At 42.6% G+C, this 15,816-nt stretch overlaps 1 protein-coding gene across 4 annotated transcripts in view; it reads left to right on the top strand.

Annotated features, from left to right (window-relative positions):
• CNTN5 (contactin 5) overlaps nucleotides 1–15,816 on the top strand; it is a 657,243-nt gene that overhangs the window by 194,724 nt on the left and 446,703 nt on the right. For 3 of the 4 annotated variants that reach the window (XM_082219028.1, XM_082219031.1, XM_082219030.1), the window contains exon 2: nucleotides 13,936–14,074. The gene's annotated coding sequence lies outside the window, so the exon portion shown is untranslated. Of the gene's footprint in view, nucleotides 1–13,932; nucleotides 14,075–15,816 lie in introns of all 4 variants that reach the window. The other variant, XM_082219029.1, reaches the window with a different exon arrangement.

The following is a 15,816-nucleotide window of genomic DNA, read 5'->3' on the forward strand; positions in this document are numbered from 1 at the left end:
TAAATAAGTGTGCAAAAATGAAAGGTTTTTGTGTGGCTAATTTTATTTGTCTTCTTCCACATACCAATTTAGAGGGCTACGGGACTTCTTCATTTTTATTGTTTGAAAATTCCTTAGCCAGAGGCACTGATATCCACAAGCTGCTTCAGCCGCAGTTGGACTATCATTATTCAGCGCACTAGCAGCTCCTTATTTGAATCAATAGGGGGCCAAAGGGTCTTGACAGGCTATATATTTTTTTAAATATTGATCTTGATGACCAAGCTGGTGCCCTGGAGTCTAACCATTGATTTCTTTCCTTTCTTTCCTTTTTTTTAGAGAGAGAAAGCACTTGCGCTAACGGCCAGATATCTGCTGTTAAATATATCAGGCCTTGTAATTAAAGAAAATGGCAACCTGTCATTTAAACACACACACACACACACACATGACAGGCAAGCCCAGATAATTTCATACACATCTAATAAATGTCTGCATGGCCCTGCTCACAGTTCATAAAAACTTAATTTGTTTTGATTGCTACCTTTTGAGTTCTAGGGTTCCTGGTCTTTGGCTTCATGCTTGTGGTATGAAGATGTGGGTCTCAAATCTTAGTCCCCAAATCAATGTTATGTGCCATTTCCTTGAGACTTATCACTGGGTTTCTTCATTATTTTAAGTAGACTGATACATTCATGAATAGCAGTCAAATGAAATGCATCGACAATCAAATAAACACTTCGGGTCTTCTGCTGTTCTTTGTTGTTGTTTAGTCGTTTAGTCGTGTCCGACTCTTCGTGACCCCATGGACCAGAGGACGCCAGGCACTCCTGTCTTCCACTGCCTCCCACAGTTTGGTCAAACTCATGCTGGTAGCTTCGAGAACACTATCCAACCATCTCGTCCTCTGTCGTCCCCTTCTCCTTGTGCCCTCCATCTTTCCCAACATCAGGGTCTTTTCCAGGGAGTCTTCTCTCCTCATGAGGTGGCCAAAGTATTGGAGCCTCAGCTTCAGGATCTGTCCTTCCAGTGAGCACTCAAGGCTGATTTCCTTCAGAATGGATAGGTCTGATCTTCTTGCAGTCCATGGGACTCTCAAGAGTCTCCTCCAGCACCATAATTCAAAAGTATCAATTCTTTGGCGATCAGCCTTCTGTATGGTCCAGCTCTCACTTCCATACATCACTCCCGGGAAAACCATAGCTTTAACTATTCAGACCTTTGTTGGCAAGGTGATGTGTCTGCTTTTTAAGATGCAGTCTAGGTTTGTCATTGCTGTCCTCCCAAGAAGCAGGGGTCTTTTAACTTCGTGGCTGCTGTCCCCATCTGCAGTGATCATGGAGCCCAAGAAAGTAAAATCTCTCACTGCCTCCATTTCTTCCCCTTCTGTCTATTCTGCTGTTCTATTCAGGGAATAAGCCATGGCGAGTGATGGAAAGGGTTATCTGAGAAACGTATGGGTTGGGTCCGTATGGAGTCCTCTCCCAAAATGGTCTGAGTATTCGGCAGTTTCATTCCGTCTTCAAACACAAAATGAATGGAAACTAGGGCTGTGCACCTGATTTGGCCAAGGCCCAAATCACAAACTGAATCAGGTGGATCCAGGCTTGAGCCAAATCAGATTGAGACAGTCTTGGATAACCATTAGCCTCACCCTCTGAATTGGTGGGACAAGATCTGAGTCAGTCTTGCCCCAGATTGGTGGGGAGGAGAGAGATGTTAACAGCCCTAGAAACTGACTCAGCTTGGACTGACCCTTAGTCAATATCATGCTTTGAGAGGGCAATACGTCCAATGCAGCCATAGCAGTTGCCAAGCATAAAGTCTGAATATGTCTTCCACTCATCACTGTCATTTATGTGGTTACTAGGAGGAAATCGATCAGCTCATTATGACACAGTTTAGAGTCCAAAACTCAGGCAAAGGAAGGAGACTTTGTTAGGATGTATTTAGTGATATTTGAGCTGATTGAAGAACATGCCAATTTGAGATTTAACCATGCATTGCCTGGTTTCAAGTTCCCAATGCATCCTTAATCATAAGAAACGTCCTTTTAAAAATGAAGAAGTGGCAATTTTCAAGGTACTGGAGCCTGCATATAATACCACATAGTGAAAAGCACACAGAATTCAACGCCCGATTAAGGCTGAGTGATTGTCCATTAGATTTGTTTGTTTGGGGTTCAATTTCCTGGGTTTTTAAAATTGAAGGGCTCATTTGTTGTTGTTGTTGTTTAGTCGTTTAGTCGTGTCCGACTCTTCGTGACCCCATGGACCAGAGCACGCCAGGCACTTCTGTCCTCCACTGCCTCCCGCAGTTTGATCAAACTCATGCTAGTAGATTCAAGAACACCATCCAACCATCTCATTCTCTGTCGTCCCCTTCTCCTTGTGCCCTCCATCTTTCCCAACATCAGGGTCTTTTCCAGGGAGTCCTCTCTTCTCATGAGGTGGCCAAAGTATTGGAGCCTCAGCTTCACGATCTGTCCTTCCAGTGAGCACTCAGGGCTGATTTCCTTCAGAATGGAGAGGTTTGATCTTCTTGCAGTCCATGGGACTCTCAAGAGTCTCCTCCAGCACCATAATTCAAAAGCATCAATTCTTCGGCGATCAGCCTTCTTTATGGTCCAGCTCTCACTTCCATACATCACTACTGGGAAAACCATGGCTTTTACTATACGGACCTTTGTTGGCAAGGTGATGTCTCTGCTTTTTAAGATGTTGTCTAGGTTTGCCATCGCCTTTCTCCCAAGGAGCAGGCGTCTTTTAATTTCGTGACTGCTGTCACCATCTGCACTGATCATGGAGCCCAAGAAAGTAAAATCTCTCACTGCCTCCATTTCTTCCCCATCTATTTGCCAGGAGGTGATGGGCCCAGTGGCCATGATCTTCGTTTTTTTGATGTTGAGCTTCAGACCATATTTTGCGCTCTCCTCTTTCACCCTCATTAAAAGGTTCTTTAATTCCTCTTCACTTTCTGCCATCAAGGTTGTGTCATCTGCATATCTGAGGTTGTTGATATTTCTTCCGGCAATCTTAATTCCGGCTTGGGATTCATCCAGCCCAGCCTTTCGCATGATGAATTCTGCATATAAGTTAAATAAGCAGGGAGACAATATACAGCCTTGCCGTACTCCTTTCCCAATTTGGAACCAATCAGTTGTTCCATATCCAGTTCTAACTGTAGCTTCTTGTCCCACATAGAGATTTCGCAGGAGACAGATGAGGTGATCAGGCACTCCCATTTCTTTAAGAACTTGCCATAGTTTGCTGTGGTCAACACAGTCAAAGGCTTTTGCATAGTCAATGAAGCAGAAGTAGATGTCTTTCTGGAACTCTCTGGCTTTCTCCATAATCCAGCGCATGTTTGCAATTTGGTCTCTGGTTCCTCTGCCTCTTCTAAATCCAGCTTGCACTTCTGTGGGCTTAATTGTATATAAACTCTTGGTATTAATATTAAATCAAGCCCACTTTACTGATCGATGAATGGCAGTTGAGTTCCTGTAGATTGGCTTCACCATCATGATTGCTGCAGGCTAGCCTTCCTTCCCCAACATGGTGCTCTCAAGACGTTTTGGGCAACTATTCCTGTCGCAATGTGCCACGATGCAATGTATGGAAACAACCATTAGGGGACTTCCCTCATTCTGAGCCTTGTGTTTCTATGAGCCAGCAGACATCCAGAAGAATGCTCAATCTGAAATTAGATAATAACGATCGTCTGTGTTATCAACTGCCTGAATCTTTCGTTTCCATTATGCTACAGCTCCTATCAACCCTAACCCGCACAGCCAACGATTAGGGATGGTGTGAATTTTATTCCAGCAACATGTGGAGGGATAAAGGTTGCATGAACCTGTGCTATGCAGCAATGGGAAGTGTGGTTTTATGTTGGTAGTACAGTGGTACCTCGGGTTAAGAATTTATTCCAGAGGTCTGTTCTTAACCTGAAACTGTTCTCAACCTGGAGCACCACTTTAGCTAATGGGGCCTCCTGCTGCCGCCGCGCAATTTCTCTCTGAAGCAAAGTTCTTAATCCGAGGTACTATTTCTGGGTTAGCAGAGTCTGTAACCTGAAGTGTCTATAACCTGAAGCGTATGTAACCCGAGGTACCACTGTATGTGGTGTGTAAAGGATTAAAAAGGAGATTGACTTCCACTCATGTTCCTCAGAGGGCAGAATTTGTTTTGGGTGGGTTTCTGCCCTCTAATAGATCAGATCTGTGTATGCCAACTTCAGAGCTGGTTCTGCTAACCGTCTGTTTAATAAAGCAACTGTTTGACTATCCTTTTGGATTCTGCTGCGGTTAAATGTGCTGTGGTTAAATGGAAGGTGTGTAAGCACGTGAGTGGAGGCACAAGAGACTTGCTTAAGAATATTACAATTGTAGTGTTCCAGTTTATGTTTGCTTTCAGACCAAATCCAATTACACATGGCAAATTTCGATTATTTATGTTTACTGCTGAGGTTGAGAGAAATCCTTGCAGTACCCACCATAAAATTAAACTTTTTGAACTATTCAGTTCATGAACACTCTATTAAACAGCATTTACAACTACAGAGGTTAAGCCTCGTGGCAGAGGCTTAATCATTTTTTGCACATTAGCACACCATGTTAACAAATGGATGGCATTAAACATGAATTAAAGTCGCTTTTCTTGCAGAAACAAACAAAAAAATGCCTGCAAAGCCCTTGAGCAAGTCAGACCATTTTAGTCATCATTAGCATATATATAATATTATTTGTCTTGGTATCAGATGTCTAACTGGTTTACACTTTCTGAAGGGAGGACTGAAATCTGCCTTTGAAATTTTCCTATTATTGTGGCTATTATTTGCATTTTGCATTGCAAGGTGGCACAAAGGCACAAAGATAGCTAAACTGGTATATGGATTGGAGCGTACTTCAGACTATGCTTATTACGTTAGTGCTCACTCACATGATATATTAAGTGCAGGTAGTTCAATGTGGGCTTTACTCCTGTACCCGAGCATCCAGAGAGAAGGGCGTGAAGCATTTTTTGCACTGTAAGTAGAGCCTGTGGCAGATTTTGCCTGTGAACATTTTCAGGGCAAAGGGGAGCTTTGGAGAGTTCCTGGAATGTTGCCAACAAATCTCATAAGCTTGTTTTGCTTGCAGCTATTTACTGCTGCCATTTCCACTTTTCACAGCTGTTCCACCCTGACCCCACCCAACTTTTTTCTTTCCCCAAGTGATCCACCAACCAGAAACTAAGAACTGAACTCAGTAATGTACATCTAGTAATGTAGTCATCTAGCCTGTCCAATCTGCCTATGCTGATGTCAGAAAGCCACTTCATGCCCTCACTCTGAATGATCTGCCATGGATAAAATCAGATTTGCAACATTTTAAAGCCAATTTAATGTGAAGGGCAATGCTTCCTGCACTCATTATGAATTGGAAAATCCTTCCTTCCACACCCTTTTTTTTGGGGGGGGGGACCCTGTGTCCAACCCCATGGTTAAAAAGATGGGGCTGCTTTTGCCCGTTGTGAAAATCCTTGTTAATATTTTTATTTTTAGAAAAAAATTCTATACTGCCCTTCATCTGAGGACCATGGGGAGATTTGCAATATAAAAACAGAAAACTACATAACATAGTAACAAACAACAACTCCCAGACAGTATTTAAATTGTATGGCCCCAAAATACCCAGACAGTTCAGATCGAGTGAGGCTCTTCTACAGCTATCCGGGGTAATTTGACTGTTTGTTCTTCCTTTGATCCCTGACATGCAATTTACTCCCGAGGAAAGAAGATGTAGAGCTTCACAAAGAAGCCTAGGCAAGAACAACCTGAAAGGTCTTCATTGGCTCCCAGTATGTTTCCAAGCACAATTCAAAGTGTTGGTGATGACCTTTAAAGCCCTAAATGGCCTCAGTCCTGTATACCTGAAGGAGCGTCTCCACCCTCATCGTTCAGCCTGGACACTGAGGTCCAGCTCTGAAGGCCTTCTGGTGGTTGCCTCCCTGCGAGAAGTGAGGTTACAGGGAACCTGGCAGAGGTCCTTCTCTGTAGTGGCACCTGCCCTGTGGAACGCCCTCCCCAGCAGATGTCAAGGCAATAAGCAACTATTCTACTTTTAAAAGACAACTGAAGGCAGCCCTCTTTAGGGAAGTTTTTAATGTCTGATGCTGTATTGTTTTTAATATTCAGTTGGTAGCCACCGAGGGTGGCTGGGGAAACCCAGCCAGATGGGCAGGGTATAAATAAATAAATCATCATCATCATCATCATCATCATCTAAGGTAACCAGCCTCATATATCCAGCCTGCTTGACTCTAATTAATGCACAAAGGGGTTAATGTCATAGAGTAAGCTGTCCTTCCTTGGGAGGAAATGGGCAACCAAGCCTTTTGTTGTACTCAGTCTGCATTTGTATTTGATGTGTGAGGAGCTCTGAGCAGCTCCCTCAAGCTGCATGGCTTTGACCGGCCTTTTTTGCTTCAGACAAGTGGGATTCTTTATGATTCACTAGAAAGGACAGCTTTTGAAGGTTTTACACCCTATATATCCATGATTTTCTTTGCTGCATCTTTTAACCATGTCAAATCTCTGCTGGGGTTCTCTTGCCAAAGAGAACTTGCTCCCAAATGTAGGTCTTGACATCCAGGATTTCAAACACTAGATGAATCTTGCAGGGAGGTCTGGGAAAGACTTCTTTGAGCAGGGTGCAGTTGGTAGAAATTGCAAGGAAAGACTTGCCCAGTCCTCAGCAGACACAGTGTTCAAAACTGTGCACGCATTAAAAAAGCCACTTTGTTCTGACTTTAAACACCAAAGAGTCATAGAAGTTGTAGGTGGCCGAGCATCACAATGACCCAACTCCATATTCATTGGAGGTACACTTCCTAAAACAAAATCAGCATATTTATTAGCATGCTTCCTAAATGCATTCATGTCGACACTTTATTTGATAGATGGCACAGCTAAAATCATTTGAAAGCTTTTGTGGGGCAGGTGAGGCACTGAGGAGAAAAATCACAGATCTGCTAAGTGTCGGCCATGAATATTCTTTCTGCCCTAATTTATTGCTACTTGTGCACAGTGACTCCCTTAAAAATATATTCATGTGAAAGTATTACTATGTTCAGAAGGGCAAGATTGACTTCAAGGAAAAAATTGTGCCTAATATTTCGATAGGAAGGCATTTACTACATCTGACTTTCTGTTAAAATGCATATGCTGAGAGAGAAAGTTATTTTCTTTGAGTCTTGGAAGAGTCTTGTGGGCAATTTTGAGGCTGCCAGTACAATTACTAAGTGTCCCAGTTTTGATGAGATGGTCCTGAAAAGCAAATCACCATTCCCTCCTGGTTTTTTTACAACAGAATGTGGTGGGTATTTAAAATATATTGAGAAATAAAATTGAGAGGCCTAACAAAGGATTTAAGGTTTCAGTTAAGGGGGGGGGATGTTAAGATCTACTTCTGCAAACCTGAGAGTTCTGCCAAGTCTGCTGATACCTCTTTTGTGTTTCAATGATGCTGTTTTACATACATACTAGCAACTGAGTTCAATGTTAGTCAATATAAGGCTGAAAATACCTTAAACGTTTGAAGGTTATCCATATTTTCCCCCTCAGAGGAGCAGACATGGTTAGGCTCCCCTATTCACATATTTCTACCCTGCTCTTGTGTGCTTCATCCAAGGGAGACGAGAAGGGTGGACATACAGGAATGCACCTTTTTAGTGGTGGCTGGCCCCCTGCCTGTGAAATGCTCTGTTGAAGAAAATGCACCTGACATGATTGCGATCCATTTTTAGGCACCAGGCTAATACATTTTTTATCCTCTCAGGCACTTGTTCACTAAGTTGACAATTGCTGCAGTGCTTGACTTTTAGGGAAGCATGTTACGACTTGTCCCTTCTATTCTGTTATTGTACTCTGTTTTTCCCCCTATTTTTTTCTGTTTTTATTTGTATGTATTTTATCTTCTTAAATCACTTTGAGACTTGTTTGTATAAAGCAATTAGCAAAGTGATGGTGGTGGTGAGTCATCAATGGGTCTTTCTTAGGCTGCGTGTGTGTATACTAGAAAGCAACATGGATCTGGTACATAGATAGCATCACAGAAGCATAGAATTGTAAAGTTGGAAGGGACACCGAGGTCATCTAATTCCTACCCCCTTCAATGCAGGCATTTCAGCTGAAGCATCCAGGACAGATGGACATCTTACCTTTGCTTAAAAACCTCCAAGGAAGGAGAGTCCACAACCTACCGAGGGAGACTGTTCCACCGTCAAACAGCTCTTACTGTCAGAAATTTTCCCCTGATCTTTAGCTGGAATCTCATCTCTTGTAACTTGAAGTGATTGGTTCAGGTCCTACCCTCCAGAGCAGGAGAAAACAAGCTTGCTCCATCTTCCATGTGACAGTCCTTTAGATATTTGAGGATGGCTATCATATCTCCTCACTCCCAGGCTAAACATATCCAGCTGCTTCAACCATTCCCCATAAGGCTTGGTTTCCAGAACCTTGATCATCTTGGTCGCCCTCCTCTGCACACATTCCAGCTTGTCAACCTCATTGTCAACCCTACCTACCCGCAGACTGTCTTGCCAGAGTGGTGCATGCTCTAGTTATCTCCCGCTTGGACTACTGCAATGTGCTCTACATGGGGCTACCTTTGAAGGTGACTTGGAAACTGCAATTAATCCAGAATGCGGCAGCTAGACTGGTGACTGGGAGTGGCTGCCGGGACCACATAACACCAGCCCTGGGAGATCTGAATTGGCTCCCAGTACGTTTCCAAGCACAATTCAAAGTGTTGGTGCTGACCTTTAAAGCCCTAAATGGCCTCGGTCCTGTATACCTGAAGGAGCGTCTCCACCCTCATCATTCAGCCCAGACACTGAGATCCAGCGCCGAGGGCCTTCTGGCAGTTCACTCATTGCGAGAAGTGAGGTTACAGGGAACCAGACGGAGGGCCTTCTCGGCAGTGGTGCCCACCCTGTGGAACACCCCCCCCTTCAGATGTGAAGGAAATCAACAGCTATCCTCTCTTTAAAAGACATCTGAAGGCAGCCTTGTTCAGGGAAGCTTTTAATATTTAATGCTGTACTGTTTTTAACACTTGATGGGGAGCCGCCCAGAGTGGCTGGGGAAACTCAGCCACATGGGCAGGGTATAAATAATAAATTGTTGTTGTTGTTGTTGTTGTTGTTGTTGTTGTTGTTGTTGTTGTTGTTGTTGTTGTTATTTTCTTAAATTGTTATGCCCAGAATTGGACACAGTATTTCAGGTGTGGTCTAACCAAGGCAGAATAGAGTGGTATTATCACTTCCCTTGATCTGGACAATATATCTTGTGCTTCAGCTCCCTTCTTGCAGCGTTTACTCTGTTACTCGGATTGTGCATTGCTTTACTTTTGGGTGAAGAATATTTATTTCAATAATTTATATACCACTTAATACCAGGGTACAATGGAGAAATAAAATGGATATGACAGAAATACAGCATGACATCAGTTAAAATTAATGACATCATCAGAAATACAACATGATTACTTGCCACGAAATGTACCATGCCTTTGTATTTATGGCTTTTTCAGCCAGTGTTATTTCTGTGGCAATAAGACATGTTCCCGTGATAGCTGCATGTATCGCATGGTTATCATGCCCCTGTGGCAGCGATCTGTTGGACAGTCCTATGGGCAAAAGCAGCTCAAGCCGAACATTTTCTCTTCTGATTCCCTTCCTTTTCCCTCCACTCTTTTGACTGTATGTGTTTGTTTGTATGAGGTTTTTGTTTTGCAATGGCAGGCTTAAGGGAGGTGAGAGTCTGACAACATACCGGCTGCAATGGGAGATGTGTGATAGGCAACGGTAACAAGGTTATTCCTTGTTTAGTGTGTAAGTTAGGAGAACAAAATCCCCAACCAGACTGCATGGTGTGCTTGCTGTTACAGATCTCTGTACTGAAGCAGTCAAAGCAAGTTAGACAAGGCAAACTCCATGGACAGATGCAACGCAAATAATCTCCTGCCATAGAATCACTGAATTGGAGGGATCCTGTAGGTCAGCCTTTCTCAATATGTGGGTCCCCAGATGTTGTTGAACTACAACTCCCACCACTCCTAGCTAGCAAGGCCACAGCTCAGGCATGATGGGAGTTGTAGTCCAACAACAGCTGGGGACCCACAGATTGAGAACCGCTGCTGTAGGTCAACTAGTCTGCCTCCTGCAGGAAATCTGGAGCAAGTGCATTCCTAACAAATAGCTGTCCAAAGTACTGACCTTAGTCCTTCGGGTAACTTGGTCTTGGCTGTTTACGGCTTTATACACTAATAGTTTCAACTTAGCTTGGTAATGAACTGGAAACCAGGGCAGAGCTTCACAGGCCTGATCCAAAGAATCAGAAAACTGTAGAATTGGAAGGGACCTCAAGCGTCATCTATAACTCAAGAGTCATCTACAGTGCAAGCGTGTTTAGGCCAAAAGCTCTAGCTGCAACCATCTGCACTTGATGCAATTTCATAAGATCCTGCTGGATCAGGCCAATGGCCCATTTAATCTAGCAGCCCATTCTCACAGTGGCCAACCAGATGCCTGCGGGAAACCTGGAAGTAATAGTCGAGCACAAAGCACTCTTCCCTCCTAAGTTTCTAAGCAACTGATATTCAGAAGCATTGCCTGTGAAGGCAGAGCACAGCCAATGTGACTAGAAGCCACTGGTAGCCCTCTGCTCCATGAATTTGTCTAAGCCTCTTTTAAAGCTATCTAAGCTGGCAGCCATCACTGCCTCCTGGGGGAGCAAAACCAAACAATTTCCAGACCAATCTCAAGGGCAGTCCCACCTGGAGCATATTGCAGCCATCCAGTCTAGAGGTTAAGGATGTTGCTGCTTGGACATCTTGCCACAATCTGTTTTAGCTGTTTTTGGTATTGTGTTTTTAAAGTGTTTCAATGTGTCTTGGCACCTCGTGGTGAAAGGCAAGTAAAAGAAATCAAATTATTATTATTGCTATTAACAACCACAACACACACACACACACACACAGAGAGAGAGAGAGAGAGAGAGAGAGAGAGAGAGAGAGTAATTAAAAGACTACAATACCAGAGTAAAAAACAAAATCTCCTCAAAGCATAGAATCATAAAACTGCAGAGTTTGAAGAGACCCAAAGGATCATTTAGTCCACAATGTAAAACCATAGTAATATACTATGAAAACATCTTAAGAGTTACGGGACATGACTGCTGTGCGTCCACTAAGTAAGGTAGATGGGGGATCAGGAAGAAGTATGGTCAGCAGCCATCTGGACCCCATTCCCCTCCATAATATGCAGATAGATATATATTTCTATAGATATATAAATATAGATATAAGCTCTTAAAAAACCCACCCTGCTTGTTCTGTGCCACATTTCCTCCTTTAAATTCTGAAACACTCCTTTCTCTCTTTCTTTTATCCTTTCCCCCAATTTTGTTTCAGAATCCCTTCTTTTTTCTTCTTCCTTAAATCTATTTTATTTGGGAGCTAAATAAACATACCTCCATAAAAATAATTGCCTCAACATTATTAGTTCCCCAGTGCAGTCCAGTGACCATGCACAATCTGTGTGCATTCCATTTAATAATAATAATAATAATAATGTATTAATCATAAAGAAATAAGAATAAAGATGTTCACCCCACCACCGAGACCATTCCATTGTAATTATCTAACCTCCCAAAATTTCAACACCTCTTGTGATGGTTTGACCCCTTTCCGTTTTAACAGTACAAATTCTACAGACACTGTCCACAGAATCCCTTCTTTTGTCTTCCTTTCCTCACCCCACCCTCCACTCCTCTGACCATTCCTATTGTGTCAGTCAATTTTACACTGTATTCCGGCAGGCAGGAAAATGGCCTTTTACAAATTTATCGTACAGCGTGCCTAGTAATTTGGGTCCTTTATAAATAAAATGGGATGGTGATAAATTCCTAAGATGGAACCAGTCCAGTGAGGGGTTATAAGCCCAATTCAGCACCTCAGAAAAGCTTCACATTCCTTTTTCATTTTTTTTTAAGTAATACCTAGAGTTCAACTCATTATGATTTTCTAATACATTAACTGGGTTACTTGGGGAACCCAGCTGAGAACGAATCTCATTAGAAGAGTGATCCTGTAGAGCTGGTAGCCTATCAGTTGGGAAGAGTTCCTTCCTGAACATGCAACAAAGTGTGTTGATGTTCCTTCCATTTCAAATTGCATCAGGGGTTGCTCACAGATTTCTCTTCAAATGAAAGTGCTGTGGTTGTCCTTAATGGCCAGGGAAAGGCTGATAACCATCTGGCCTGGAATCTAGTTACATTTACAAAATTAGGGAGTGGAGAAGAAAGAGTAATGTCACAATGGTATAGTTGTAATCTTTGGTATTATCTGTTTTTAATGGCAATCAGATTTATCCAACTGAAACTTTATTTCTCTCTCTATTATCCCTGAACTGCAGTGGTACCTCATGTTAAGTACTTAATTCGTTCTGGAGGTATGTTCTTAACCTGAAGCACCACTTTAGCTAATGGGGCCTCCTGCTGCCACGCCACTGGAGCACAATTTCTGTTCTCATCCTGAAGCAAAGTTCGTAACCTGAGGTACTATTTCTGGGTTAGCGGAGTCTGTAACCTGAAGCGTCTGTAACCTGAAGTGTATGTAACCCGAGGTACCACTGTATTGGCCATGCTGGGACTAACAGGGAGCTGGACTCCAACAGCATTTATTTATTTGCAAAACAACAACTACCACCCAGTATTGCCATGTCATAAAATATCAGGACAGTTGGCATCATTAAAGCATTTTAAAAATACCAAACTTTTTTTTTTAAAGTTGACTGGCCAATAAAATGAAACAGTTGGGAAGACCTGTTGACACAAAAAGGTCTTCAAGAAAGTCAAAGGTGAGGGTGCCTGCTGGATCTCTGCTGGAAAAGAAGGCTCCTCACAAAAGTCTGACTTCTAGTGGATGCTAGTTGGGCCTCTAACGTGCAGAGAAACTCACAGTGCTCCTCCAGATTATATTGGCGAGCGAGCTCAGATATAAGAGTTCAAGTGGTCCTTAAGGTATCCTGGACACAAGCTCTCCGGGGCTTCTGGAGAGCAGTAGGTTTTCCCACCCCTGACTTTGCTGGAAGTCGGGGGGGGGGGAATAAAAAATAATAATTGTCCAGTAGCACCTTAGAGTCCTGCCCACCTAGCAGTTTGAAAGCACACCAGTACAAGTAGATAAATAGGTACCCCTCCGATGGGAAGGTAAACAGTGTTTCCATGCGCTGCTCTGGTTCGCCAGAAGCGGCTTAGTCATGCTGGCCACATGACCCGGAAGCTGCACACCAGCTCCCTCGGCCAGTAAAGCGAGATGAGCGCCGCAACCCCAGAGTCGTTCCCGACTTGACCTAATGGTCAGGGGTCCCTTTACCTTTACCTTAGCACCTTAGAGACCAACTCAGTTTGTTTGTATAAGCTTTTGTGTGCATGCACCACACTTCTTCAGATACTGGAAGTCTAAATGCAAAGCAAATATAAGCACATTACTGGATCACAGTGGCTGAGCAATGTGCCTTCAGGAAGCCCTCAAGGGATGCTTGTAGGCAATAACCCCCTCCTGGCTGCTATACAGAGACATACTGCAGATTTGATCCCTGGGTCCTAGTCTGAAACCTCTAATTACTTCGCCACACTTGCCCAGGAGTAAACAGCATACCTGCCAAGCTGTAGGCTCCAATAAATTAAATGGGAATTTTCTTCTTAGTCAACCTGGTTAGAATTGTGCCATACATTCTGATCCGCGCATTATTCCTGGGGGTGCAGAGCAGGAAAGCTGATAGCAGAATTTGCATAGATAGAATTCTGGTTGGTCGCTGCTGGGTAGAGAATTCTGGATTGGTTGAACTTTTTGCTGCTATAAAACAAAGAATGAAGATGATAATAATTTTGACAATTTCTGTTCAGCAGATTATCTGAAAGGATTCTATTTTTGACTGAACACACTGCTCGCTCCTTCTTCATCCATTTGCACCCATTAAGGACTATTTTGCTGTGACTGTGTCCATCTCAAAAGGCACTTCTACACAGATTGGAAGCCAACTAGTAGGTAAGATAGATTTAATAATCAATTGGAGGTGTTGATGGGGTGCTGCTGTGGTTTTCAGTTACATGAATCACAATGAATCCGAGATGTGTACTTTTCAAAATAAAAATGCTTCCAGATATATATTCTGAACTGAGTAATCCCATTAACGTTACTGAGATGATACAGCAATGGTATCAAGAATCTGTTCTTGAATGGGTGGCTAATTCAAATGTATGTTTGCTAGTAGTATCTATTATTAGTTGATTTCTGTACATGTTATAACGCAAGAGGAACCTACCTGTTTCATCATCTCCCCTCCCCCCCCCAGCAAGATTTCTTGGATCCTAAGTGTTGACATTTGAGGTTATACCTCCTATAAATTTTGTTGTATTGTTTGATTAACTGTTGTTCTTTATTTGGACTTGTTACCTGTTCAGCGTCCATAGTGAGAAAAGGAGAGTTGGAATGAATGAAAGAAAGAAAGCATACTCTATCTGCTATGTGGAAAATTCTCACATATTTGTATATCTCATGGAGGTACATGATCATGAACTTAATAATCAATTGAGTGGATTTATTTCAGACTTTCATCCAGATTCTCTCTCTTTATTAGGGCTATCAGTTGTGGGTCAGAACCAAAATTCCTCTCTCTGTTTCACTGTCCTGTTCCATAGGGTGTTTCCCTTGTCCATTTTTGATGCAGGTATCTGCTCTGTTGAGAGTATGTGGCTGTGCAAACTTTTGGAGGAGGAGGAGATTTGAGCACTTAGAACTATTTATTAAACAAAAACAACACCTGGTGATATAAGTCAACCCGTCCCCCATTTCAGCTGTTTCACCCAACCCCTCAAAGCCTCCCCCTGAAAATATCAGTCCGAACCAGTGCAGTCCCCACCCTGCTTTCCCAAAAACTTACGTCCATGCAGAATTCTTATGCAGATTCTTTTCTTTGCACATCCAGAGTTCCTTTGCTCCTTGGGGTGTGTGTGTGTGTAACTTGTTATAAAAGTGGCTGTGCAAACTGATGTGCTTTATATTAATGAGCCAATTGATAGACGTTGAGTGTTTTCACTAGCTGAAGTTTGAAAATCTGCATCATTTTGCCAGGAATGCAGTGCTGACCAATTTATCACTTGGATTTGCATTAATAGCTACTAGTCATTATGGCTATGCTCTCTCTCTGTAGTCAGAGACAGTAATTAGTTTTTTAAAACAACAACAACAACAATAAGTGGTGTAGAATTTTTATGAAATTGAAATAAATAAATAATACTTGTGCTTGGATCCTGCTTACTTGGTTTCCCACAGGTTGGCCACTATGAGAAAAGGATGCTGGACTTGATGAACCATTGGCATGATCCAGTAGGCTCTTTTTACATTGTTGTGTTCTTGTGATGAACACTCAACCCTTTCCCCAATGCACCTCTGTCCTGGCTTGTGCAACAGGTTGTGTGTCCAACCTGCCAATTTTATTTCCCCCCAGCAGAAAGTAAACCTGAAAGAATCAGATGTAAGGAAAGTTTGAGACAATCGATCAGGATTCCGCACAACAGAACTGGCGGTAACCTCACAGTGGAAATATATATTAAAAAATGGGCAGCATGTCTATAGAAGAGTAATTGCTTCTTCCCCATGAAGAACAGAATCTCTTCTCTACATATATACATCTTTCCATGGTTCAAATAGAATTTCCAGTGCTTATGCACACAAATATTCACAGGCTGCCAACCATGCTGTTTCATGTGGTGTTAATTTATAAGGTG

This window comes from Podarcis vaucheri (genome assembly GCF_965113315.1).
Source record: "Podarcis vaucheri genome assembly, chromosome: 4".
Lineage (NCBI taxonomy): Eukaryota > Metazoa > Chordata > Lepidosauria > Squamata > Lacertidae > Podarcis > Podarcis vaucheri.